This window comes from Oncorhynchus keta, unplaced genomic scaffold (genome assembly GCF_023373465.1).
Source record: "Oncorhynchus keta strain PuntledgeMale-10-30-2019 unplaced genomic scaffold, Oket_V2 Un_contig_3758_pilon_pilon, whole genome shotgun sequence".
Taxonomy (NCBI): Eukaryota; Metazoa; Chordata; class Actinopteri; order Salmoniformes; family Salmonidae; genus Oncorhynchus; species Oncorhynchus keta.
In genome coordinates this window covers 149454-175578 of record NW_026287413.1, presented here as the reverse complement: position 1 = coordinate 175578, position 26125 = coordinate 149454, and the positions used below count along the sequence as shown (strand labels likewise).

The following is a 26125-nucleotide window of genomic DNA, read 5'->3' as shown; positions in this document are numbered from 1 at the left end:
GTAATTCATTTGAGTGAGCTGCGTTAGCTACAGGGTTAGTGTTGATTGAAATGTAGGCTACCTTATAAGTGTGATACATATGTCTAGACAGGCTTTTCACGTTGAAATGGAGGAGTAGATGATATAGATCATATACATTCCAGACGGAAAGGCAATCAACTGGGGAAACATGGACGGACAGGCTCCCTTCTATAGCTAGTGACTGTACGTCTGGGGTACAGGCTCCTTTCTATAGCTAGTGACTGTACGTCTGGGGTACAGGCTCCTTTCTATAGCTAGTGACTGTACGTCTGGGGTACAGGCTCCTTTCTATAGCTAGTGACTGTACGTCTGGGGTACAGGCTCCTTTCTATAGCTAGTGACTGTACGTCTGGGGTACAGGCTCCTTTCTATAGCTAGTGACTGTACGTCTGGGGTACAGGCTCCTTTCTATAGCTAGTGACTGTACGTCTGGGGTACAGGCTCCTTTCTATAGCTAGTGACTGTACGTCTGGGGTACAGGCTCCTTTCTATAGCTAGTGACTGTACGTCTGGGGTACAGGCTCCTTTCTATAGCTAGTGACTGTACGTCTGGGGCTCCTCCTTTCTATAGCTAGTGACTGTACGTCTGGGGTACAGGCTCCTTTCTATAGCTAGTGACTACGTCTGGGGCTCCTCCTGTCTATAGCTAGTGACTGTACGTCTGGGGCTCCTCCTTTCTATAGCTAATGACTGTACGTCTGGGGTACAGGCTCCTTTCTATAGCTAGTGACTGTACGTCTGGGGTACAGGCTCCTTTCTATAGCTAGTGACTGTACGTCTGGGGTACAGGCTCCTTTCTATAGCTAGTGACTGTACGTCTGGGGTACAGGCTCCTTTCTATAGCTAGTGACAGTACGTCTGGGGTACAGGCTCCTTTCTATAGCTAGTGACTGTACGTCTGGGGTACAGGCTCCTTTCTATAGCTAGTGACTGTACGTCTGGGGTACAGGCTCCTTTCTATAGCTAGTGACTGTACGTCTGGGGTACAGGCTCCTTTCTATAGCTAGTGACTGTACGTCTGGGGTACAGGCTCCTTTCTATAGCTAGTGACTGTACTTCTGGGGTACAGGCTCCTTTCTATAGCTAGTGACTGTACGTCTGGGGTACAGGCTCCTTTCTATAGCTAGTGACTGTACGTCTGGGGTACAGGCTCCTTTCTATAGCTAGTGACTGTACGTCTGGGGTACAGGCTCCTTTCTATAGCTAGTGACTGTACGTCTGGGGTACAGGCTCCTTTCTATAGCTAGTGACTGTACGTCTGGGGTACAGGCTCCTTTCTATAGCTAGTGACTGTACGTCTGGGGTACAGGCTCCTTTCTATAGCTAGTGACTGTACGTCTGGGGTACAGGCTCCTTTCTATAGCTAGTGACTGTACGTCTGGGGTACAGGCTCCTTTCTATAGCTAGTGACTGTACGTCTGGGGTACAGGCTCCTTTCTATAGCTAGTGACTGTACGTCTGGGGTACAGGCTCCTTTCTATAGCTAGTGACTGTACGTCTGGGGTACAGGCTCCTTTCTATAGCTAGTGACTGTACGTCTGGGGTACAGGCTCCTTTCTATAGCTAGTGACTGTACGTCTGGGGTACAGGCTCCTTTCTATAGCTAGTGACTGTACGTCTGGGGTACAGGCTCCTTTCTATAGCTAGTGACTGTACGTCTGGGGTACAGGCTCCTTTCTATAGCTAGTGACTGTACGTCTGGGGGACAGGCTCCCTTCTATAGCTAGTGACTGTACGTCTGGGGTACAGGCTCCTTTCTATAGCTAGTGACTGTACGTCTGGGGTACAGGCTCCTTTCTATAGCTAGTGACTGTACGTCTGGGGTACAGGCTCCTTTCTATAGCTAGTGACTGTACGTCTGGGGCTCCTCCTTTCTATAGCTAGTGACTGTGTCTGGGGGCTCCTCCTTTCTATAGCTAGTGACTGTACGTCTGTGGGGCTCCTCCTTTCTATAGCTAGTGACTGTACGTCTGGGACTCCTCCTTTCTATAGCTAGTGACTGTACGTCTGGGACTCCTCCTGTCTATAGCTAGTGACTGTATGTCTGGGGTACAGGCTCCTCCTTTCTATAGCTAGTGACTGTACGTCTGGGGTACAGGCTCCTTTCTATAGCTAGTGACTGTACGTCTGGGGTACAGGCTCCTTTCTATAGCTAGTGACTGTACGTCTGGGGTACAGGCTCCTTTCTATAGCTAGTGACTGTACGTCTGGGGTACAGGCTCCTTTCTATAGCTAGTGACTGTACGTCTGGGGCTCCTCCTTTCTATAGCTAGTGACTGTACGTCTGGGGCTCCTCCTTTCTATAGCTAGTGACTGTACGTCTGGGGTACAGGCTCCTTTCTATAGCTAGTGACTGTATGTCTGGGGTACAGGCTCCTTTCTATAGCTAGTGACTGTACGTCTGGCGCTCCTCCTTTCTATAGCTAGTGACTGTATGTCTGGGGTACAGGCTCCTTTCTATAGCTAGTGACTGTACGTCTGGGGCTCCTCCTTTCTATAGCTAGTGACTGTACGTCTGGGGTACAGGCTCCTTTCTATAGCTAGTGACTGTATGTCTGGGGTCCAGGCTCCTTTCTATAGCTAGTGACTGTACGTCTGGGGCTCCTCCTTTCTATGGCTAGTGACTGTACGTCTGGGGTACAGGCTCCTTTCTATAGCTAGTGACTGTACGTCTGGGGTACAGGCTCCTGTCTATAGCTAGTGACTGTACGTCAGGGGCTCCTCCTTTCTATAGCTAGTGACTGTACGTCTGGGGTACAGGCTCCTTTCTATAGCTAGTGACTGTACGTCTGGGGTACAGGCTCCTTTCTATAGCTAGTGACTGTACGTCTGGGGCTCCTCCTTTCTATAGCTAGTGACTGTACGTCTGGGGTACAGGCTCCTTTCTATAGCTAGTGACTGTACGTCTGGGGCTCCTCCTTTCTATAGCTAATGACTGTACGTCTGGGGCTCCTCCTTTCTATAGCTAATGACTGTACGTCTGGGGCTCCTCCTGTCTATAGCTAGTGACTGTACGTCTGGGGCTCCTCCTGTCTATAGCTAGTGACTGTACGTCTGGGGCTCCTCCTGTCTATAGCTAGTGACTGTACGTCTGGGGTACAGGCTCCTTTCTATAGCTAGTGACTGTACGTCTGGGGCTCCTCCTGTCTATAGCTAGTGACTGTACGTCTGGGGTACAGGCTCCTTTCTATAGCTAGTGACTGTACGTCTGGGGCTCCTCCTTTCTATAGCTAGTGACTGTACGTCTGGGGTACAGGCTCCTTTCTATAGCTAGTGACTGTATGTCTGGGGTACAGGCTCCTTTCTATAGCTAATGACTGTATGTCTGGGGCTCCTCCTTTCTATAGCTAGTGACTGTACGTCTGGGGCTCCTCCTTTCTATAGCTAGTGACTGTATGTCTGGGGTACAGGCTCCTTTCTATAGCTAATGACTGTATGTCTGGGGCTCCTTTCTATAGCTAGTGACTGTACGTCTGGGACTCCTCCTTTCTATAGCTAGTGACTGTACGCCTGGGGCTCCTCCTTTCTATAGCTAGTGACTGTACGTCTGGGGCTCCTCCTGTCTATAGCTAGTGACTGTACGTCTGGGGCTCCTCCTTTCTATAGCTAGTGACTGTACGTCTGGGGCTCCTCCTGTCTATAGCTAGTGACTGTACGTCTGGGGCTCCTCCTGTCTATAGCTAGTGACTGTACGTCTGGGGTACAGGCTCCTTTCTATAGCTAGTGACTGTACGTCTGGGGCTCCTCCTGTCTATAGCTAGTGACTGTACGTCTGGGGTACAGGCTCCTTTCTATAGCTAATGACTGTATGTCTGGGGCTCCTCCTGTCTATAGCTAGTGACTGTACGTCTGGGGTACAGGCTCCTTTCTATAGCTAGTGACTGTACGTCTGGGGCTCCTCCTTTCTATAGCTAGTGACTGTACGTCTGGGGTACAGGCTCCTTTCTATAGCTAATGACTGTATGTCTGGGGCTCCTCCTGTCTATAGCTAGTGACTGTACGTCTGGGGCTCCTCCTTTCTATAGCTAGTGACTGTACGTCTGGGGCTCCTCCTTTCTATAGCTAGTGACTGTACGTCTGGGGCTCCTCCTTTCTATAGCTAGTGACTGTACGTCTGGGGCTCCTCCTTTCTATAGCTAGTGACTGTACGTCTGGGGTACAGGCTCCTTTCTATAGCTAGTGACTGTACGTCTGGGGCTCCTCCTTTCTATAGCTAGTGACTGTACGTCTGGGGCTCCTCCTTTCTATAGCTAGTGACTGTACGTCTGGGGTACAGGCTCCTTTCTATAGCTAGTGACTGTACGTCTGGGGTACAGGCTCCTTTCTATAGCTAGTGACTGTACGTCTGGGACTCCTCCTTTCTATAGCTAGTGACTGTACGTCTGGGGTACAGGCTCCTTTCTATAGCTAGTGACTGTACGTCTGGGGTACAGGCTCCTTTCTATAGCTAGTGACTGTACGTCTGGGGCTCCTCCTTTCTATAGCTAGTGACTGTACGTCTGGGGTACAGGCTCCTTTCTATAGCTAGTGACTGTACGTCTGGGGTACAGGCTCCTTTCTATAGCTAGTGACTGTACGTCTGGGATACAGGCTCCTTTCTATAGCTAGTGACTGTACGTCTGGGACTCCTCCTTTCTATAGCTAGTGACTGTACGTCTGGGGTACAGGCTCCTTTCTATAGCTAGTGACTGTACGTCTGGGGTACAGGCTCCTTTCTATAGCTAGTGACTGTACGTCTGGGACTCCTCCTGTCTATAGCTAGTGACTGTACGTCTGGGGCTCCTCCTTTCTATAGCTAGTGACTGTACGTCTGGGGCTCCTCCTGTCTATAGTTACGTCTGAGCCCCAGACGTACAGGTCTAGCTATCCATCCTTCACAGTGAGCCAACAGGAAATCAGCCTGCGGTTCCGGTCAGGTCTATCTAGCCATCCTTCACAGTGAGGCAGCCTCACTAGCTACAGTATAGCTCACAGTGGGTTAGAAATGAAGGCCACAGTATAGCAGGCTATGTTTCAGGGCAGGGAAGCTGGCAGACCATCCCTCACAGTGACTGAGCCTGGCACCGTAGCCTTGGCTGGGCATCGTGCCTCACCACATTAACAAAAGTGGAAAAGTGCCACTGAATCAGGGGCAGAGCTCCTCACTGAGACACATAATACATCACTCCTGGGGGAGAGTATAGTGGGCCTGGCTGTCTCAACCCGCCACGGACTACATGAGGTAAATACATATTTATGATAATGCCAATCCCATTTCTACTAGGCTTACCGGGGCATGCAAATCTAACCAGACTATTTATTCAGAGATTGTTTACACTGAGCCACAGAGGCAGTCAGTGAGAATGTCTGAGCAAAAACCAGCCACGAATGAGAGTGGATTCCAGAAACCATAGAGCTCGTCTTAGCTTAGAGGTGACCCATCTCAGTAGATTGCAGACGGATGACAATGAGACAAATTGCAACTAGGACATCAACAACATGATGCTATCCTAGCTATAGGACATCAACAACATGATGCTATCCTAGCTATAGAACATCAACAACATGATGCTATCCTAGCTATAGAACATCAACAACATGATGCTATCCTAGCTATAGAACATCAACAACATGATGCTATCCTAGCTATAGAACATCAACAACATGATGCTATCCTAGCTATAGGACATCAACAACATGATGCTGTCCTAGCTATAGAACATCAACAACATGATGCTATCCTAGCTATAGGACATCAACAACATGATGCTATCCTAGCTATAGAACATCAACAACATGATGCTATCCTAGCTATAGAACATCAACAACATGATGCTATCCTAGCTATAGAACATCAACAACATGATGCTATCCTAGCTATAGAACGTCAACAACATGATGCTATCCTAGCTATAGAACATCAACAACATGATGCTATCCTAGCTATAGAACGTCAACAACATGATGCTATCCTAGCTATAGAACATCAACAACATGATGCTATCCTAGCTATAGAACATCAACAACATGATGCTATCCTAGCTATAGGACATCAACAACATGATGCTATCCTAGCTATAGAACATCAACAACATGATGCTATCCTAGCTATAGAACTAGGACATCAACAACATGATGCTATCCTAGCTATAGAACATCAACAACATGATGCTATCCTAGCTATAGAACGTCAACAACATGATGCTATCCTAGCTATAGAACATCAACAACATGATGCTATCCTAGCTATAGAACATCAACAACATGATGCTATCCTAGCTATAGGACATCAACAACATGATGCTATCCTAGCTATAGAACATCAACAACATGATGCTATCCTAGATATAGAACATCAACAACATGATGCTATCCTAGCTATAGAACATCAACAACATGATGCTATCCTAGCTATAGAACATCAACAACATGATGGTATCCTAGCTATAGGACATCAACAACATGATGCTATCCTAGCTATAGAACATCAACAACATGTTGCTATCCTAGCTATAGAACATCAACAACATGATGCTATCCTAGCTATAGAACATCAACAACATGTTGCTATCCTAGCTATAGAACATCAACAACATGATGCTATCCTAGCTATAGAACATCAACAACATGATGCTATCCTAGCTATAGAACATCAACAACATGATGCTATCCTAGCTATAGAACGAAGTACAGTAGTCGTTATTTTGATAGTTCCATTCTCCTCTCCTGCTGTGGAAACCAACTTGAAGAGTCATTTCTCTCCTCAGTGCTGGCGGCCGAACGCTCCTCTATTCTCACACACAGACACCACCGACTCAGTTCTCAGTCTCCTCCTGTTAACTCCCTATAACCACTACACCAGTTAACACCCTATAACCACTACACCAGTTAACTCCCTATAACCACTACACCAGTTAACACCCTATAACCACTACACCAGTTAACACCCTATAAGCACTACACCAGTTAACACCCTATAAGCACTACACCAGTTAACACCCTATAAGCACTACACCAGTTAACACCCTATAACCACTACACCAGTTAACACCCTATAAACACTACACCAGTTAACACCCTATAACCACTACACCAGTTAACACCCTATAAACACTACACCAGTTAATATATAATATAATAATATAAACACTACACTACACCAGTTAATATATAATATAATAATATAAACACTACACCAGTTAACACCCTATAACCACTACACCAGTTAACACCCTATAAACACTACACCAGTTAACATAATCACTATTAACTCCCTATAACCACTACACCAGTTAACTCCCTATAACCACTACACCAGTTAACACCCTATAAACACTACACCAGTTAACACCCTATAACCACTACACCAGTTAACACCCTATAACCACTACACCAGTTAACACCATATAAACACTACACCAGTTAACACCCTATAACCACTACACCAGTTAACACCCTATAACCACTACACCAGTTAACACCCTATAAGCACTACACCAGTTAACTCCCTATAACCACTACACCAGTTAACACCATATAAACACTACACCAGTTAACACCCTATAAGCACTACTACACCAGTTAACACCTTGTAACCACTACACCAGTTAACACCTTGTAACCACTACACCAGTTAACACATTGTAACCACTACACCAGTTAACACCCTATAAACACTACATCAAGTCACTGTTAAACTTAATTTCTCACTTCTGTGTTATTCCAAGTGAGTTATAGCTGCAGTCCATTTGAGTTTGTGTGATCAGAATCTCAGATTCCCCTGAACCTCAGCAGCAGCAGCCTTCTCCCAGTAGGCCAAACATTCTCCCAGTAGGCCAAACATTCTCCCAGTAGGCCAAACATTCTCCCAGTGGGCCAAACATTCTCCCAGTAGGCCAAACATTCTCCCAGTAGGCCAAACATTCTCCCAGTAGGCCAAACATTCTCCCAGTGGGCCAGACATTCTCCCAGTGGGCCAAACATTCTCCCAGTGGGCCAAACATTCTCCCAGTGGGCCAAACATTCTCCCAGTGGGCCAAACATTCTCCCAGTAGGCCAAACATTCTCCCAGTAGGCCAAACATTCTCCCAGTGGGCCAAACATTCTCCCAGTGGGCCAAACATTCTCCCAGTGGGCCAAACATTCTCCCAGTGGGCCAAACATTCTCCCAGTGGGCCAAACATTCTCCCAGTGGGCCAAACATTCTCCCAGTAGGCCAAACATTCTCCCAGTAGGCCAAACATTCTCCCAGTGGGCCAAACATTCTCCCAGTGGGCCAAACATTCTCCCAGTGGGCCAAACATTCTCCCAGTGGGCCAAACATTCTCCCAGTGGGCCAAACATTCTCCCAGTGGGCCAAACATTCTCCCAGTGGGCCAAACATTCTCCCAGTGGGCCAAACATTCTCCCAGTAGGCCAAACATTCTCCCAGTGGGCCAAACATTCTCCCAGTGGGCCAAACATTCTCCCAGTGGGCCAAACATTCTCCCAGTGGGCCAAACATTCTCCCAGTGGGCCAAACATTCTCCCAGTGGGCCAAACATTCTCCCAGTGGGCCAAACATTCTCCCAGTGGGCCAAACATTCTCCCAGTGGGCCAAACATTCTCCCAGTGGGCCAAACATTCTCCCAGTGGGCCAAACATTCTCCCAGTAGGCCAAACATTCTCCCAGTAGGCCAAACATTCTCCCAGTGGGCCAAACATTCTCCCAGTGGGCCAAACATTCTCCCAGTGGGCCAAACATTCTCCCAGTGGGCCAAACATTCTCCCAGTGGGCCAAACATTCTCCCAGTGGGCCTACAAGAATGATGTCACGGAATTCTGGAATGTCACTGTTTTCTGTCAGGTTGAAAACTCCAAATTTCCTTTCATTACAGACAGGAAGTAATGTAGTGGCTGTTCTGGCCGTCTCATTATCACGTCAGTGTCTATTTCCTGTGTGATATGTTTTAATGGACACGCTCCGTAGGGTCGTCCTGACCAATCACTGCGGTGGTTACTAGAGAAACCCCATATAAACATACTGCTCTCTATAAAACCCTCCTCGGCTCCACTGCTCATTGGGGTGAATTACTGGCCTCATAAAAAGTTAGCATGAATTCGATTACAGAGTACCTCTCTAGTATTTCAATACGACTTTAAAAGGAAAGATCTTAAGTGCATTAACACACGTGGGGTGTCAGTGTTTGAAAAAGTGAGGTTCACAGTCTCAATCTTGAGAGAAACATCAACAACCCCAACGAGGTTCCATCTCAGCCACCACTCTACAGCATTTGCTTTCCATTGCAATCAGCATTGGTAGGGCCTCGTGTGTGTGTGTGTGTGTGTGTGTGTGTGTGTGTGTGTGTGTGTATATGTGTGTTGTATGTGTGTGTGTGTGGTGTGTGTGTGTGTGTGGTGTGTGTGTGTGAATGAGAGGTCAGTCCATGGCCCAGACCACCATTTCCCCTCATTGAGCCACTTAACTCTATAGGAACATGACCGATCACGTTTCAACAGGCAGTGCTCTTCATCATAATGGAATCATTTGTCAGGCCGGTAACAAGACCCCGTTTCTCACATCAATAAAGAGGAAGACGGTGCTATACTTCTCCCATCCTTACTTACCGGTAATAACAGAAGTAGGTTTCACACAAACACACACAAAAATGTTTTCACTAAATAATTATTTTGGGTTTCTACTAGTTATTTGAATGTGTGTGGTAAGCTAAAGCTAGCGTAACATTTAGGTCATAAAATGCTTAAAGATTTGCCCGCTCTGGTAGAGAGCAGTACCATAAGGCATTTAACTGCGTCACGGCTGATGTGAATAGCAGGCTGTGGACTGAGGAACGATGGATCACTGCCATGGCTGAAGGAACACAGCAGTCTGTAGTGGAACTATGGTATGTGTCTGTTACTCTATAAACCAGTCTGTTCCTCTATAAACCAGTCTGTTCCTCTATAAACCAGTCTGTAGTGGAACTATGGTATGTGTCTGTTCCTCTATAAACCAGTCTGTTCCTCTATAAACCAGTCTGTTCCTCTATAAACCAGGCTGTTCCTCTATAAACCAGGCTGTTCCTCTATAAACCAGGCTGTTCCTCTATAAACCAGTCTGTTCCTCTATAAACCAGTCTGTTCCTCTATAAACCAGTCTGTTCCTCTATAAACCAGTCTGTTCCTCTATAAACCAGTCCGTTCCTCTATAAACCAGTCCGTTCCTCTATAAACCAGTCCGTTCCTCTATAAACCAGTCCGTTCCTCTATAAACCAGTCTGTTCCTCTATAAACCAGCCCGTTCCTCTATAAACCAGCCCGTTCCTCTATAAACCAGCCTGTTCCTCTATAAACCAGTCTGTTCCTCTATAAACCAGTCTGTTCCACTATAAACCAGTCTGTTCCTCTATAAACCAGTCTGTTCCTCTATAAACCAGCCTGTTCCTCTATAAACCAGCCTGTTCCTCTATAAACCAGCCTGTTCCTCTATAAACCAGCCTGTTCCTCTATAAACCTGCCTGTTCCTCTATAAACCAGTCTGTTCCCCTATAAACCAGTCTGATCCTCTATAAACCAGTCTGTTCCTCTATAAACCAGTCTGTTCCCCTATAAACCAGTCTGTTCCTCTATAAACCAGTCTGTTCCTCTATAAACCAGTCTGTTCCTCTATAAACCAGTCTGTTCCTCTATAAACCAGTCGGTTCCTCTATAAACCAGTCTGTTCCTCTATAAACCAGCCTGTTCCTCTATAAACCAGTCTGTTCCTCTGTAAACCAGGCTGTTCCACAATAAACCAGTCTGTTGCACTATAAACCAGCCTGTTCCTCTATAAACCAGCCTGTTCCTCTATAAACCAGCCTGTTCCTCTATAAACCAGCCTGTTCCACTATAAACCAGCCTGTTCCACTATAAACCAGTCTGTTCCTCTATAAACAGTCTGTTCCTCTATAAACCAGTCTGTTCCTCTATAAACCAGTCCGTTCCACTATAAACCAGTCTGTTCCTCTATAAACCAGTCTGTTCCTCTATAAACCAGTCTGTTCCTCTATAAACCAGCCCGTTCCTCTATAAACCAGTCTGTTCCTCTATAAACCAGTCTGTTCCTCTATAAACCAGTCTGTTCCTCTATAAACCAGTCTGTTCCTCTATAAACCAGTCTGTTCCTCTATAAACCAGTCTGTTCCTCTATAAACCAGTCTGTTCCCCTATAAACCAGTCTGATCCTCTATAAACCAGTCTGTTCCTCTATAAACCAGTCTGTTCCTCTATAAACCAGTCTGTTCCTCTATAAACCAGTCTGTTCCTCTATAAACCAGTCTGTTCCTCTATAAACCAGTCTGTTCCTCTATAAACCAGTCTGTTCCTCTATAAACCAGTCTGTTCCTCTATAAACCAGTCTGTTCCTCTATAAACCAGTCTGTTCCTCTATAAACCAGTCTGTTCCTCTATAAACCAGTCTGTTCATCTATAAACCAGTCTGTACCTCTATAAACCAGTCTGTTCCACAATAAACCAGTCTGTTCCACAATAAACCAGTCTGTTCCACAATAAACCAGTCTGTTCCACTATAAACCAGTCTGTTCCACTATAAACCAGTCTGTTCCACTAAAACCAGTCTGTTCCTGTTCCTCTATAAACTATAAACCAGTCTGTTCCTCTATAAACCAGTCTGTTCCACTATAAACCAGTCTGTTCCACTATAAACCAGTCTGTTCCACTATAAACCAGTCCGTTCCACTATAAACCAGTCAGTTCCACTATAAACCAGTATGTTCCTCTATAAACCAGTCTGTTCCTCTATAAACCAGTCTGTTCCTCTATAAACCAGTCTGTTCCTCTATAAACCAGTCTGTTCCTCTATAAACCAGCCTGTTCCTCTATAAACCAGCCTGTTCCTCTATAAACCAGCCTGTTCCTCAATAAACCAGTATGTTCCTCTATAAACCAGTATGTTCCACTATAAACCAGTCTGTTCCACCATAAACCAGTCTGTTCCACTATAAACCAGTCTGTTCCACTATAAACCAGTCTGTTCCACTATAAACCAGTCTGTTCCTCTATAAAACAAGTTGTTCTAAATGAGCTAGAGATTCAGCGCAGGCCCGGGGTGGAGAGAGCTGTGTGTGTGTGTGTGGAGGATATGTGGGTGTGATTAAGGATGGTGTGTGTGTGTGTGTGTGTGAAGATGTGAGAGAGAGGGTGTGTGTGTGTGAGGATATGTGGGTGTGATTAAGGATGGTGTGTGTGAAGATGTGAGAGAGAGGGTGTGTGTGTGTGTGTTTGCACGTATGCGTCCATGGAGGAAGACTGGGAGAAGAAGGTACTCACGGGGTCCACAGAGTGGGGAAGGCTTCTCGCTCCTCCTGGCTGTACTCATTCAGCCTGCGAGGATCTCTCTGGGCTGAGGCAGCTCCTCCGTCAGGTTCAGAAGGATGTCCTCAGGAAGATCCTGCCATACAATTACATACAACAGTCATTTCATGGATCTGTATGGCACCTCGGCTCTAGCCAGGGACAGGAACACAGTCTTAGGTTTGTAGGTGTCTTTACTTTTCAGAGATTATATAATATACTGTACATACAGTAAATAATGGGAAAACACACCTGGGTTAGAGAGAGGTGCAAAGTCAAAGGAAAATAAGACTTTTATATTTATATACTGTATAATGAGAAGCTAGAGTCAGACTAGACTTGTCTAAATGCTTTACCACAATGGAAACAGCCTGTTCCTCTATAAACCAGCCTGTTCCTCTATAGTCAGACTTGCGTTGATTGGAAACAAGTCAGACTTGCGTTGATTGGAAACAAGTCAGACTTGCGTTGATTGGAAACAAGTCAGACTTGCGTTGATTGGAAACAAGTCAGACTTGCGTTGATTGGAAACAAGTCAGACTTGCGTTGATTGGTTATTCCTAAACAAGTCAGACTTGCGTTGATTGGAAACAAGTCAGACTTGCGTTGATTGGAAACAAGTCAGACTTGCGTTGATTGGAAACAAGTCAGACTTGCGTTGATTGGAAACAAGTCAGACTTGCGTTGATTGGAAACAAGTCAGACTTGCGTTGATTGGAAACAAGTCAGACTTGCGTTGATTGGAAACAAGTCAGACTTGCGTTGATTGGAAACAAGTCAGACTTGCGTTGATTGGAAACAAGTCAGACTTGCGTTGATTGGAAACAAGTCAGACTTGCGTTGATTGGAAACAAGTCAGACTTGCGTTGATTGGAAACAAGTCAGACTTGCGTTGATTGGAAACAAGTCAGACTTGCGTTGATTGGAAACAAGTCAGACTTGCGTTGATTGGAAACAAGTCAGACTTGGGTTGGGGTGGAAACAAGTCAGACTTGCGTTGATTGGAAACAAGTCAGACTTGCGTTGATTGGAAACAAGTCAGACTTGGTTGATTGGAAACAAGTCAGACTTGCGTTGATTGGAAACAAGTCAGACTTGGCGTTGATTGGAAACAAGTCAGACTTGCGTTGATTGGAAACAAGTCAGACTTGCGTTGATTGGAAACAAGTCAGACTTGCGTTGATTGGAAACAAGTCAGACTTGGTTGATTGGAAACAAGTCAGACTTGCGTTGATTGGAAACAAGTCAGACTTGCAAAGTTGATTGGAAACAAGTCAGACTTGCGTTGATTGAAACAGGTCAGACTTGACGTTGATTGGAAACAGGTCAGACTTGCGTGATTGGAAACAAGTCAGACTTGCGTTGATTGGAAACAAGTCAGACTTGCGTTGATTGGAAACAAGTCAGACTTGCGTTGATTGAAACAAGTCAGACTTGCGTTGATTGGAAACAAGTCAGACTTGCGTTGATTGGAAACAAGTCAGACTTGCGTTGATTGGAAACAAGTCAGACTTGCGTTGATTGGAAACAAGTCAGACTTGCGTTGATTGGAAACAAGTCAGACTTGCGTTGATTGGAAACAAGTCAGACTTGCGTTGATTGGAAACAAGTCAGACTTGCGTTGATTGGAAACAAGTCAGACTTGCGTTGATTGGAAACAAGTCAGACTTGCGTTGATTGTAAACAAGTCAGACTCGCGTTGATTGTAAACAAGTCAGACTTGTGTTATCGCTGTTATTTCTATGTCTGTTCTTGGCTAAATGTGTCATCATTTAAAATGATGAAACAAATTCAAGTCAATCAAATCAACATGTCAAGACATATTCAGTCCACAACAGGAGAATTAAAGACCAGCTATTTTATCTTCAGGGAAGAGGTGTCGTGTGTGGCGTCATTCTTTTTACTAAAACTTCTCATTTCATTTTCACACATATTAGATGTGAAAGTCTTAAAAGACAAGTCTTACATCTTCAGGGAAGAGGTGTAGCCGTTGCATCATGGTCCTCCTGGAGAGGTTCCTAGGCAGCATCCCGTACACTGCCAGCTTCACTATCTGGAGGAAGAAGAGGAAGATAGAAGAACAGTGGACTCTGATCCAGCGCTTGATAGGCTACTCAGATTCAGTCCCTTATGGCACACTAGCGCACTATAGGGAATCCTAGATCACTATACAGGGAATCCTAGATCACTATACAGGGAATCCTAGAAACAGGTGCACTATACAGGGAATCCTAGATCACTATACAGGGAATCCTAGATCACTATAGACTATACAGGGAATCCTAGCGCACTGAATACCACAGGTATAGTAGACCTTACAGTGATACAGGGAATCCTAGATCACTATACAGGGAATCCTAGATCACTATACAGGGAATCCTAGATCACTATATAGGGAATCCTAGCGCACTATACAGGGAATCCTAGATCACTATACAGGGAATCCTAGCGCACTATACAGGGAATCCTAGATCACTATACAGGGAATCCTAGATCACTATACAGGGAATCCTAGATCACTATACAGGGAATCCTAGAGCACTATACAGGGAATCCTAGCGCACTATATAGGGAATCCTAGCGCACTATATAGGGAATCCTAGATCACTATATAGGGAATCCGAGATCACTATATAGGGAATCCTAGATCACTATATAGGGTATCATAGCGCACTATATAGGGAATCCTAGATCACTATATAGGGTATCATAGCGCACTATATAGGGAATCCTAGATCACTATATAGGGTATCATAGTGCACTATATAGGGTATCCTAGATCACTATATAGGGAATCCTAGATCACTATATAGGGAATCCTAGATCACTATCCAGGGTATCCTAGATCACTATCCAGGGTATCCTAGAGCACTATATACGGTATGCTAGATCACTATATAGTGAATAGCTGCCCCTCCCTGCTCCCAGCTGCCCCTCCCTGCTCCCAGCTGCTCCTCCCTGCTCCCAGCTGCTCCTCCCTGCTCCCAGCTGCTCCTCCCTGCTCCCAGCTGTCCCTCCTCTGTCCCTCCCTGCTCCTCCCTGCTCCCAGCTGCTTCTCCCTGCTCCCAGCTGTCCCTCCTCTGTCCATCCCTGCTCCCAGCTGCCACTCTGTCCCTCCCTGCTCCCAGCTGTCCCTCCTCTGTCCCTCCCTGCTCCCAGCTGTCCCTCCTCTGCCCCTCCCTGCTCCCAGCTGCTACATCCCCTCCCTGCTCCCAGCTGTCCCTCCTCTGTCCCTCCCTGCTCCCAGCTGCCACTCTGCCCCTCCCTGCTCCCAGCTGTCCCTCCTCTGCCCCTCCCTGCTCCCAGCTGCCCCTCTGCCCCTCCCTCCTTCCGTTGGCAAACCAACCATCAAAATGACATGTTATTCCTACATAACCGCCCACCACTCAAATCCATCCTCTGCAATAAGAAAACCAAGTGAGGGGAAGAAAAATCCAAATGTCCCAAAGTAAAAATGTCTTAATATTTGACTTTCTCTCATCTACCATTTCCAGCTTGATCCCTTCATACATATCCATCCCCTGTGAAAATTAAATCAGTCCTACTCCTGTTAAATGACGACCGGGGTGTGTGGAAGACGGATGTGTGTTGTATAGGGACACCATCCGTCACCACGGCTACAGAAGGTGGATGTCACCCCGACGTGATCATTACCCACAATTACCTCTGATAGATTCTCCCTCTGTTGGAATAACTCAGCTAGAGACATGCATCCATCTCATTAATGGAGGTGTAACGTGCTAGAGGAACCTGAGGGGGCTGGAGACGGGAGGGGGGAGAGAGAGAGGAGGGGACGGAAGATGCAACTGGCTAGGGCTGGGGAGGAGCGCTGAGGAGAGGGATGAGGACAGTTAGGGAGAGGTGGGCTGGGGAGGAGCGCTGAGGAGAGGGATGAGGACAGTTAGGGAGAGGTGGGCTGGGGAGGAGCGCTGAGGAGAGGGATGAGGACAGTTAGGGAGAGGTGGGCTGGGGAGGAGCGCTGAGGAGAGGGATGAGGACAGTTAGGGAGAGGTGGGCTAGGGGAGAGAGGAGGTTTGGAGAGGGCTGGGGGCAGGCATGCAGTTGGCCAGGTCTTGGAGCTCTGCCCTGGGCCATTCAGCTATACAGTATGGAACTGGGGTAGGATAACATGTGGCTGTTCAGTTCTCTGGGCTGGGGTAGGATAACATGTAGCTGTTCAGTTCGTATATCATGGGCTGGGGTAGGAATTAGTAATACATGTGGCTGTTCTGGGGTAGGATAACATGTGGCTGTTCTGGGGTAGGATAACATGTGGCTGTTCTGGGGTAGGATAACATGTGGCTGTTCTGGGGTAGGATAACATGTGGCTGTTCTGGGGTAGGATAACATGTGGCTGTTCTGGGGTAGGATAACATGTGGCTGTTCTGGGGTAGGATAACATGTGGCTGTTCTGGGGTAGGATAACATGTGGCTGCTCTGGGGTAGGATAACATGTGGCTGCTCTGGGGTAGGATAACATGTGGTTGTTCTGTTCTCCCTTCTCTCTACTCCATCCCTGAGAGGGATGCCTTTCAAACACTACCCCTCATCAAATCAGTTTGTCACGTGGCCGAATACAACAGGTGTCGTAGACCTTACAGTGAAATGCTGAATACAACAAGTATAGTAGACCTTACAGTGAAATGCTGAATACAACAGGTGTAGTAGACCTTACAGTGAAATGCTGAATACAACAAGTATAGTAGACCTTACAGTGAAATGCTGAATACAACAGGTGTAGTAGACCTTACAGTGAAATGCTGAATACAGGTGTAGTAGACCTTACAGTGAAATGCTGAATACAACAGGTGTAGTAGACATGGGCTTAGCTATAGGTACATTACAGTGAAATGCTGAATACAACAGGTGTAGTAGACCTTACAGTGAAATGCTGAATACAACAGGTGTAATAGACCTTACAGTGAAATGCTGAATACAACAGGTGTAGTATAGACCTTACAGTGAAATGATGAATACAACAGGTGTAAGTAGACCTCACAGTGAAATGCTGAATACAACAGGTATAGTAGACCTTACAGTGAAATGCTGAATACAACAGGTGTAGTAGACCTTACAGGGAAATGCTGAATACAACAGGTATAGTAGACCTTACAGTGAAATGCTGAATACAACAGGTGTAATAGACCTTACAGTGAAATGCTGAATACAGGTGTAGTAGACCTTACAGTGAAATGATGAATACAACAGGTGTAGTCGACCTTACAGTGAAATGCTGAATACAACAGGTGTAGTAGACCTTACAGTGAAATGCTGAATACAACAGGTATAGTAGACCTTACAGTGAAATGCTGAATACAACAGGTGTAGTCGACCTTACAGTGAAATGCTGAATACAACAGGTGTAATAGACCTTACAGTGAAATGCTGAATACAACAGATGTAGTAGACCTTACAGTGAAATGCTGAATACAACAGGTGTAGTAGACCTTACAGTGAAATGCTGAATACAACAGGTATAGTAGACCTTACAGTGAAATGCTGAATACAACAGGTGTAGTAGACCTTACAGTGAAATGCTGAATACAACAGGTGTAGCTAGACCTTACAGTGAAATGCTGAATACAACAGGTGTAGTAGACCTTACAGTGAAATGCTGAATACAACAGGTGTAGTAGACCTTAGCAGTGAAATGCTGAATACAACAGGTGTAGGTAGACCTTACAGTGAAATGCTGAATACAACAGGTGTAATAGACCTTACAGTGAAATGCTGAATACAACAGGTGTAATAGACCTTACAGTGAAATGCTGAATACAAATTAGGTGTAATAGACCTTACAGTGAAATGCTGAATACAACAATTAGGTGTAATAGACCTTACAGTGAAATGCTGAATACAACAGGTGTAATAGACATTAATTAGTGAAATGCTGAATACAGGTACAGGTGTAGTAGACCTTAGCAGTGAAATGCTAATTATACAACAGGTGTTAATAGACATTTAATTAATATATACATGGGCTGAAATGCATTTAATTAGAATACAACAGGTTAGTATAGACATTTAATTAGTGACATGCTGAATTTAATTAGTAATACATGGTGTAGTAGACATTTAATTAGTGACATGCTGAATACAATTTAGGTGTAGTCGGTACATTTAATTAGTGAAATGCTGAATACAACAGGTGTAGTAGACCTTACAGTGAAATGCTGAATACAACAGGGAGGATTCATGTATATGTGGGCTTAGCTATAGGTACATTTAATTAATATATACGTGGGCTTAGCTATAGGTACATTTAATTAGTATATACATGGGCTTAGCTATAGGTACATTTAATTAATATATACGTGGGCTTAGCTATATGTACATTTAATTAGTATATACATGGGCTTAGCTATAGGTACATTTAATTAGTATATACATGGGCTTAGCTATAGGTACATTTAATTAGTATATACATGGGCTTAGCTATAGGTACATTTAATTAGTATATACATGGGCTTAGCTATAGGTACATTTAATTAGTATATACATGGGCTTAGCTATAGGTACATTTAATTAGTATATACATGGGCTTAGCTATAGGTACATTTAATTAATATATACATGGGCTTAGCTATAGGTACATTTAATTAATATATACGTGGGCTTAGCTATAGGTACATTTAATTAATATATACGTGGGCTTAGCTATAGGTACATTTAATTAGTATATACATGGGCTTAGCTATAGGTACATTTAATTAGTATATACATGGGCTTAGCTATAGGTACATTTAATTAGTATATACGTGGGCTTAGCTATAGGTACATTTAATTAGTATATACATGGGCTTAGCTATAGGTACATTTAATTAATATATACATGGGCTTAGCTATAGGTACATTTAATTAATATATACATGGGCTTAGCTATAGGTACATTTAATTAGTATATACATGGGCTTAGCTATAGGTACATTTAATTAGTATATACGTGGGCTTAGCTATAGGTACATTTAATTAATATATACATGGGCTTAGCTATAGGTACATTTAATTAGTATATACATGGGCTTAGCTATAGGTACATTTAATTAGTATATACATGGGCTTAGCTATAGGTACATTTAATTAATATATACATGGGCTTAGCTATAGGTACATTTAATTAATATATACATGGGCTTAGCTATAGGTACATTTAATTAGTATATACGTGGGCTTAGCTATAGGTACATTTAATTAATATATACATGGGCTTAGCTATAGGTACATTTAATTAGTATATACATGGGCTTAGCTATAGGTACATTTAATTAGTATATACATGGGCTTAGCTATAGGTACATTTAATTAGTATATACGTGGGCTTAGCTATAGGTACATTTAATTAGTATATACATGGGCTTAGCTATAGGTACATTTAATTAATATATACATGGGCTTAGCTATAGGTACATTTAATTAATATATACATGGGCTTAGCTATAGGTACATTTAATTAGTATATACATGGGCTTAGCTATAGGTACATTTAATTAATATATACGTGGGCTTAGCTATAGGTACATTTAATTAGTATATACATGGGCTTAGCTATAGGTACATTTAATTAGTATATACATGGGCTTAGCTATAGGTACATTTAATTAGTATATACATGGGCTTAGCTATAGGTACATTTAATTAGTATATACATGGGCTTAGCTATAGGTACATTTAATTAGTATATACATGGGCTTAGCTATAGGTACATTTAATTAGTATATACATGGGCTTAGCTATAGGTACATTTAATTAATATATACGTGGGCTTAGCTATAGGTACATTTAATTAGTATATACATGGGCTTAGCTATAGGTACATTTAATTAATATATACATGGGCTTAGCTATAGGTACATTTAATTAGTATATACATTTAATTAGTATATACGGCTTAGCTATAGGTACATTTAATTAATATATACGTGGGCTTAGCTATAGGTACATTTAATTAGTATATACGTGGGCTTAGCTATAGGTACATTTAATTAATATATACGTGGGCTTAGCTATAGGTACATTTAATTAGTATATACGTGGGCTTAGCTATAGGTACATTTAATTAATATATACGTGGGCTTAGCTATAGGTACATTTAATTAGTATATACATGGGCTTAGCTATAGGTACATTTAATTAATATATACGTGGGCTTAGCTATTTAGTATATACATGGGCTTAGCTTAGGTACATTTAATTAGTATATACATGGGCTTAGCTATAGGTACATTTAATTAGTATATACATGGGCTTAGCTATAGGTACATTTAATTAATATATACATGGGCTTAGCTATAGGTACATTTAATTAGTATATACATGGGCTTAGCTATAGGTACATTTAATTAGTATATACATGGGCTTAGCTATAGGTACATTTAATTAATATATACGTGGGCTTAGCTATAGGTACATTTAATTAATATATATAGCGTTTAATTAATATATACGGCTTAGCTATAGGTACATTTAATTAGTATATACGTGGGCTTAGCTATAGGTACATTTAATTAATATATATTTAATTAGTATATACGTGGGCTTAGCTATAGGTACATTTAATTAATATATACGTGGGCTTAGCTATAGGTACATTTTAATTAATAGCTATACATTTAATTAATATGGGCTTAGCTATAGGTACATTTAATTAGTATATACGTGGGCTTAGCTATAGGTACATTTAATTAGTATATACATGTAGGCTTAGCTATAGGTACATTTAATTAATATATACGTGGGCTTAGCTATAGGTACATTTAATTAATATATACGTGGGCTTAGCTATAGGTACATTTAATTAATATATATATGGGCTTAGCTATAGGTACAATTCCTCAGTGAACCACTTGTGATGGCACTGTTGAAACATTCATGTATGTGAGGCAACACAAACTAAAAGTATACACTAAAACATAAGACCATCCATCTAAATAAGAGCAAGGCAGAGAGGATAGAAAACATACAGCTGAATTTAACCTGAAATGGGTTTGGTTTTATTCCTTGAAAAAGTTCATCTCTGCGTTGTAAATAATCTGTGCTGCTGTTCCTTTATCTTCCTGCACACCCAGCTAGGCCTTTCCCCAGATTACAGTAGACCTTCTCCTAAAGGTCTAAACGTCTGACAGACCTGCATCAGCAGAGATCCTGTGTGTCTGTGATAATACACACCCAGCAGGCCTTTCCCCAGATTACAGTAGACCTTCTCCTAAAGGTCTAAACGTCTGACAGACCTGCATCAGCAGAGATCCTGTGTGTCTGTGATAATACACACCCAGCTAGGCCTTTCCCCAGATTACAGTAGACCTTTTCCTAAAGGTCTAAACGTCTGACAGACCTGCATCAGCAGAGATCCTGTGTGTCTGTGATAATACACACCCAGCTAGGCCTTTCCCCAGATTACAGTAGACCTTCTCCTAAAGGTCTAAACGTCTGACAGACCTGCATCAGCAGAGATCCTGTGTGTCTGTGATAATACACACCCAGCTCGGCCTTTCCCCAGATTACAGTAGACCTTCTCTAAAGGTCTAAACTGTCTGACAGACCTGCATCAGCAGAGATCCTGTGTGTCTGTGATAATACACACCAGTGATAATACACACCCAGCTGTGGCCTTTCCCCAGATTACAGTAGACCTTCTCCTAAAGGTCTAAAGGTCTGAAGTTACAGACCTGCATCAGCAGAGATCCTGTGTGTCTGTGATAATACACACCCAGCAGGCCTTTCCCCCTGATTACAGTAGACCTTCTCCTAAAGGTCTAAACTGTCAGTGACAGACCTGCATCAGCAGAGATCCTGTGTGTCTGTGATAATACACACCCAGCAGGCCTTTCCCCAGATTACAGTAGACCTTCTCCTAAAGGTCTAAACTGTCTGACAGACCTGCATCAGCAGAGATCCTGTGTGTCTGTGATAATACACACCCAGCTAGGCCTTTCCCCAGATTACAGTAGACCTTCTCCTAAAGGTCTAAACGTCTGACAGACCTGCATCAGCAGAGATCCTGTGTGTCTGTGATAATACACACCCAGCTAGGCCTTTCCCCAGATTACAGTAGACCTTCTCCTAAAGGTCTAAACGTCTGACAGACCTGCATCAGCAGAGAGCCTGTGTGTCTGTGATAATACACAAGTGTCTCTGTCTGAAATCCTCCCTGATGATCCTGCAGGAGAACACTCCCCCTCTGGAACCAGAGGGACGGGAGACTTACAAGGACAGACAATTCATTACACCATAATTCATTCTCTCTCTCTCTGTCTCTCTCTCACACCAGCGGGCCATTTGTAACCTTTATAGACAAAACACGTCACACAGCTGTGGGACAGCTCATATTTCATCACACGAACATCGATACATAACAGCAATGCAAAATGCAACTGCTGTCCTGAACGAATGAAACTTTAAAGGCTGAAGTTACTGTACACCTGAGAGGACAGTGTTTATTCAGTGTTTCCAAACAGACTGCAGTGGCCCCACCAATAAAACAGTAGTTAACTCACCGGTCAGTTTATTAGGTACACCATCCTGTTCACTACAGACAGTGAGTCGTCACGTGGCTGTGGCTTGCTCTATAAAACAGTAGTTAACTCACCGGTCAGTTTATTAGGTACACCATCCTGTTCACTACAGACAGTGAGTCGTCACGTGGCTGTGGCTTGCTCTATAAAACAGGCAGACAGGCATCCAGTTACCCTTCTATTGAACGTTAGAATGGGCAAAACCAGTGACCTAAGCGACTTTGAGCGCGGTATGACCGTCGGTACCAGGCTCGCCAGATCCAGTACCTCAGAAATGGCTGCATTCCTGGGCTTTTCACACACGACAACGTCCAGAGTTTACAGAGAAACGGAGCTACAAACACAAAACCTCCAGTCAGCTGCAGTCCTGTAAAACAGCTGGTTGATGAGAGACGTGGAAGGAGAAGGAGAAGGATGGTGCAAAGCCAACAGGCCACAAACAGACAAATAACAGGACAGGACAACAGTGGTGTGTGGAACAGCATCTCAGAACACACATCTCGTCGCTTCCTGTCATGGATGGACTGTTGCAACAGACGACCACACCGGGGTTCCACTCCTATCAGCTAATAACAAGAAGAAGTGTCTCCAGTGGGAACACGATCACCAACACTTGAGAAGTGGAAAAACATTCTCTGGTCCGACGAATCGCTGTTTCTGTTGAGTCAAGCTGATGGCCATCAGAGTCCTGATGGTGTCAATGGTACAGGCTGGTTGCTGTGGTGTACCACCATCGAATCTGCAGCAACTGCGTGACGCCATCGCGTCAACATGGACCAACATCCCTGTGGAATGTTCCCGAAGAATTCTGGCTGTTCTGGAGGCAAAGGGTGGGGTCCGACTCGGTACTAGACGAGTGTACCTAATAAACTGACTTGTAAAACTTACCGCTTTGGGGTCTTTCGAATGTAGCTGGGTGGCTGTGACTTGTTTAAATCCACCCGGGTACCTTTGGGAAAGAAACAAGACTGAAATTAGAGGAAGACAATCAACTTTACACACATAGACTTAGTCAACCACATCACTCTACACACATAGACTTAGTCAACCACATCACTCTACACACATAGGCTTAGTCAACCACATCACTCTACACACATAGACTTAGTCAACCACATCACTCTACACACATAGACTTAGTCAACCACATCACTCTACACACAGACTTAGTCAACCACATCACTCTACACACATAGACTTAGTCAACCACATCACTCTACACACATAGACTTAGTCAACCACATCACTCATTACACACATAGACTTAGTCAACCACATCACTCTACACACATAGACTTAGTCAACCACATCTCTCTACACACATAGACTTAGTCAACCACATCACTCATTACACACATAGACTTAGTCAACCACATCACTCTACACACATTAGTCAACCACATCACTCTACACACATAGACTTAGTCAACCACATCACTCTACACACATAGACTTAGTCAACCACATCACTCATTACACACATAGACTTAGTCAACCACATCACTCTACACACATAGACTTAGTCAACCACATCACTCATTACACACATAGACTTAGTCAACCACATCACTCATTACACACATAGACTTAGTCAACCACATCACTCTACACACATAGACTTAGTCAACCACATCACTCATTACACACATAGACTTAGTCAACCACATCACTCTACACACATAGACTTAGTCAACCACATCACTCTACACACATAGACTTAGTCAACCACATCACTCATTACACACATAGACTTAGTCAACCACATCACTCTACACACATAGACTTAGTCAACCACATCACTCATTACACACATAGACTTAGTCAACCACATCACTCTACACACATAGACTTAGTCAACCACATCACTCTACACACATAGACTTAGTCAACCACATCACTCTACACACATAGACTTAGTCAACCACATCACTCTACACACAGACTTAGTCAACCACATCACTCATTACACACATAGACTTAGTCAACCACATCACTCTACACACATAGACTTAGTCAACCACATCACTCTACACACAGACTTAGTCAACCACATCACTCATTACACACATAGACTTAGTCAACCACATCACTCATTACACACATAGACTTAGTCAACCACATCACTCATTACACACATAGACTTAGTCAACCACATCACTCATTACGGTTCCGGGTTGGAGCGAGCGGTCGCATTCGCACTTCGCTCTGCAGGTTGTATAACTTTTTCATTACATTTCATTATAGTACAACGGTTGATTTGTCTAATCCTAGCAATTCTTCTTAGCTAGCTACATAGCCGTCCTTGTATCAGAGATAATTGCATAATTATCGTATTTCGTCGCCCTAACGTAGCCTTCACTGCTATTCGCCCAGGAGCTAGCAAACGCTAGCTAACGCACACAGATTAGCATCACTGTAGTGCTATTCACTCAACTGAACGACTTGATTAGTCTAGTGTTAGCTAGCTACATAGCTGTCTTTGTTTCCAAGATAATTGTGTAGTTTAGTGTGTGTAGCCTTGGAGTGATTATCTTAATTCACTGAGGTTCGCTAGCCAGCTATTTGTCGTCCTTAACGTAGGAGACTCTGCTAGCTAGCCAACAGCTAACAGCTAGCCAACGTCACCACACGTCTACTGATTCGAATTCAATCACCGGTCAGGTAGTATCACATTTTCATTTCATTTCATTACAGTACAACGGTTTGATTTGTTTGATCGTAGCTAGCTACATAGCTAGCTACATAGCCGTCTTTGTTTCAAAGATAATTGTGTAGTCTAGAGCGATTTCCTAGGTTAGCTAGCCAGCTATTGTCGTTCTTTTAACGCAACGTAACGTAAACAACACTGCTAGCTAGCCAGCTAGCCCCGAATAGCAACACTGCAGAAACTATTACACTCAACGGAACGACTTGATTAGTGTAGTGTCAACAACGCAGCTACTGCCAGCTAGCCTACTTTAGCAGTACTGTATCATTTTAATCATTTTAGTCAATAAGATTCTTGCTACGTAAGCTTAACTTTCTGAACATTCGAGACGTGTAGTCCACTTGTCATTCAATCTCCTTGCATTAGCGTAGCCTTTTCTGTAGCCTGTCAACTATGTGTCTGTCTATCCCTGTTCTCTCCTCTCTGCACAGACCATACAAACGCTCCACACCGCGTGGCCGCGACCACCTAATCTGGTGGTCCCAGCGCGTACGACCCACGTGGAGTTCCAGGTCTCCGGTAGCCTCTGGAACTGCCGATCTGCGGCCAACAAGGCAGAGTTCATCTCAGCCTATGC

General features: G+C 43.8%; 2 long non-coding RNA genes and 1 pseudogene across 2 annotated transcripts; 1 reads left to right on the top strand and 2 right to left on the bottom strand.

The window, feature by feature from the left end:
• Nucleotides 1-12302: 12302 nt before the first annotated feature.
• LOC127924162 (39S ribosomal protein L13, mitochondrial-like) overlaps nt 12303-26125 on the bottom strand; it is a 29792-nt pseudogene continuing 15969 nt past the window's right edge.
• LOC127924164 (uncharacterized) lies at nt 17563-21022 on the top strand. Its single transcript, XR_008117027.1, has 10 exons — nt 17563-17690; nt 18479-18623; nt 18957-19141; nt 19216-19400; nt 19475-19696; nt 19882-19918; nt 20266-20302; nt 20340-20376; nt 20586-20696; nt 20965-21022. It is a non-coding gene; the product is annotated as an uncharacterized LOC127924164 (long non-coding RNA).
• LOC127924165 (uncharacterized) lies at nt 21057-23017 on the bottom strand. The gene is made up of 3 exons (XR_008117028.1): nt 22207-23017; nt 21662-21765; nt 21057-21454 (listed from the first exon to the last, which is right to left on the bottom strand). It is a non-coding gene; the product is annotated as an uncharacterized LOC127924165 (long non-coding RNA).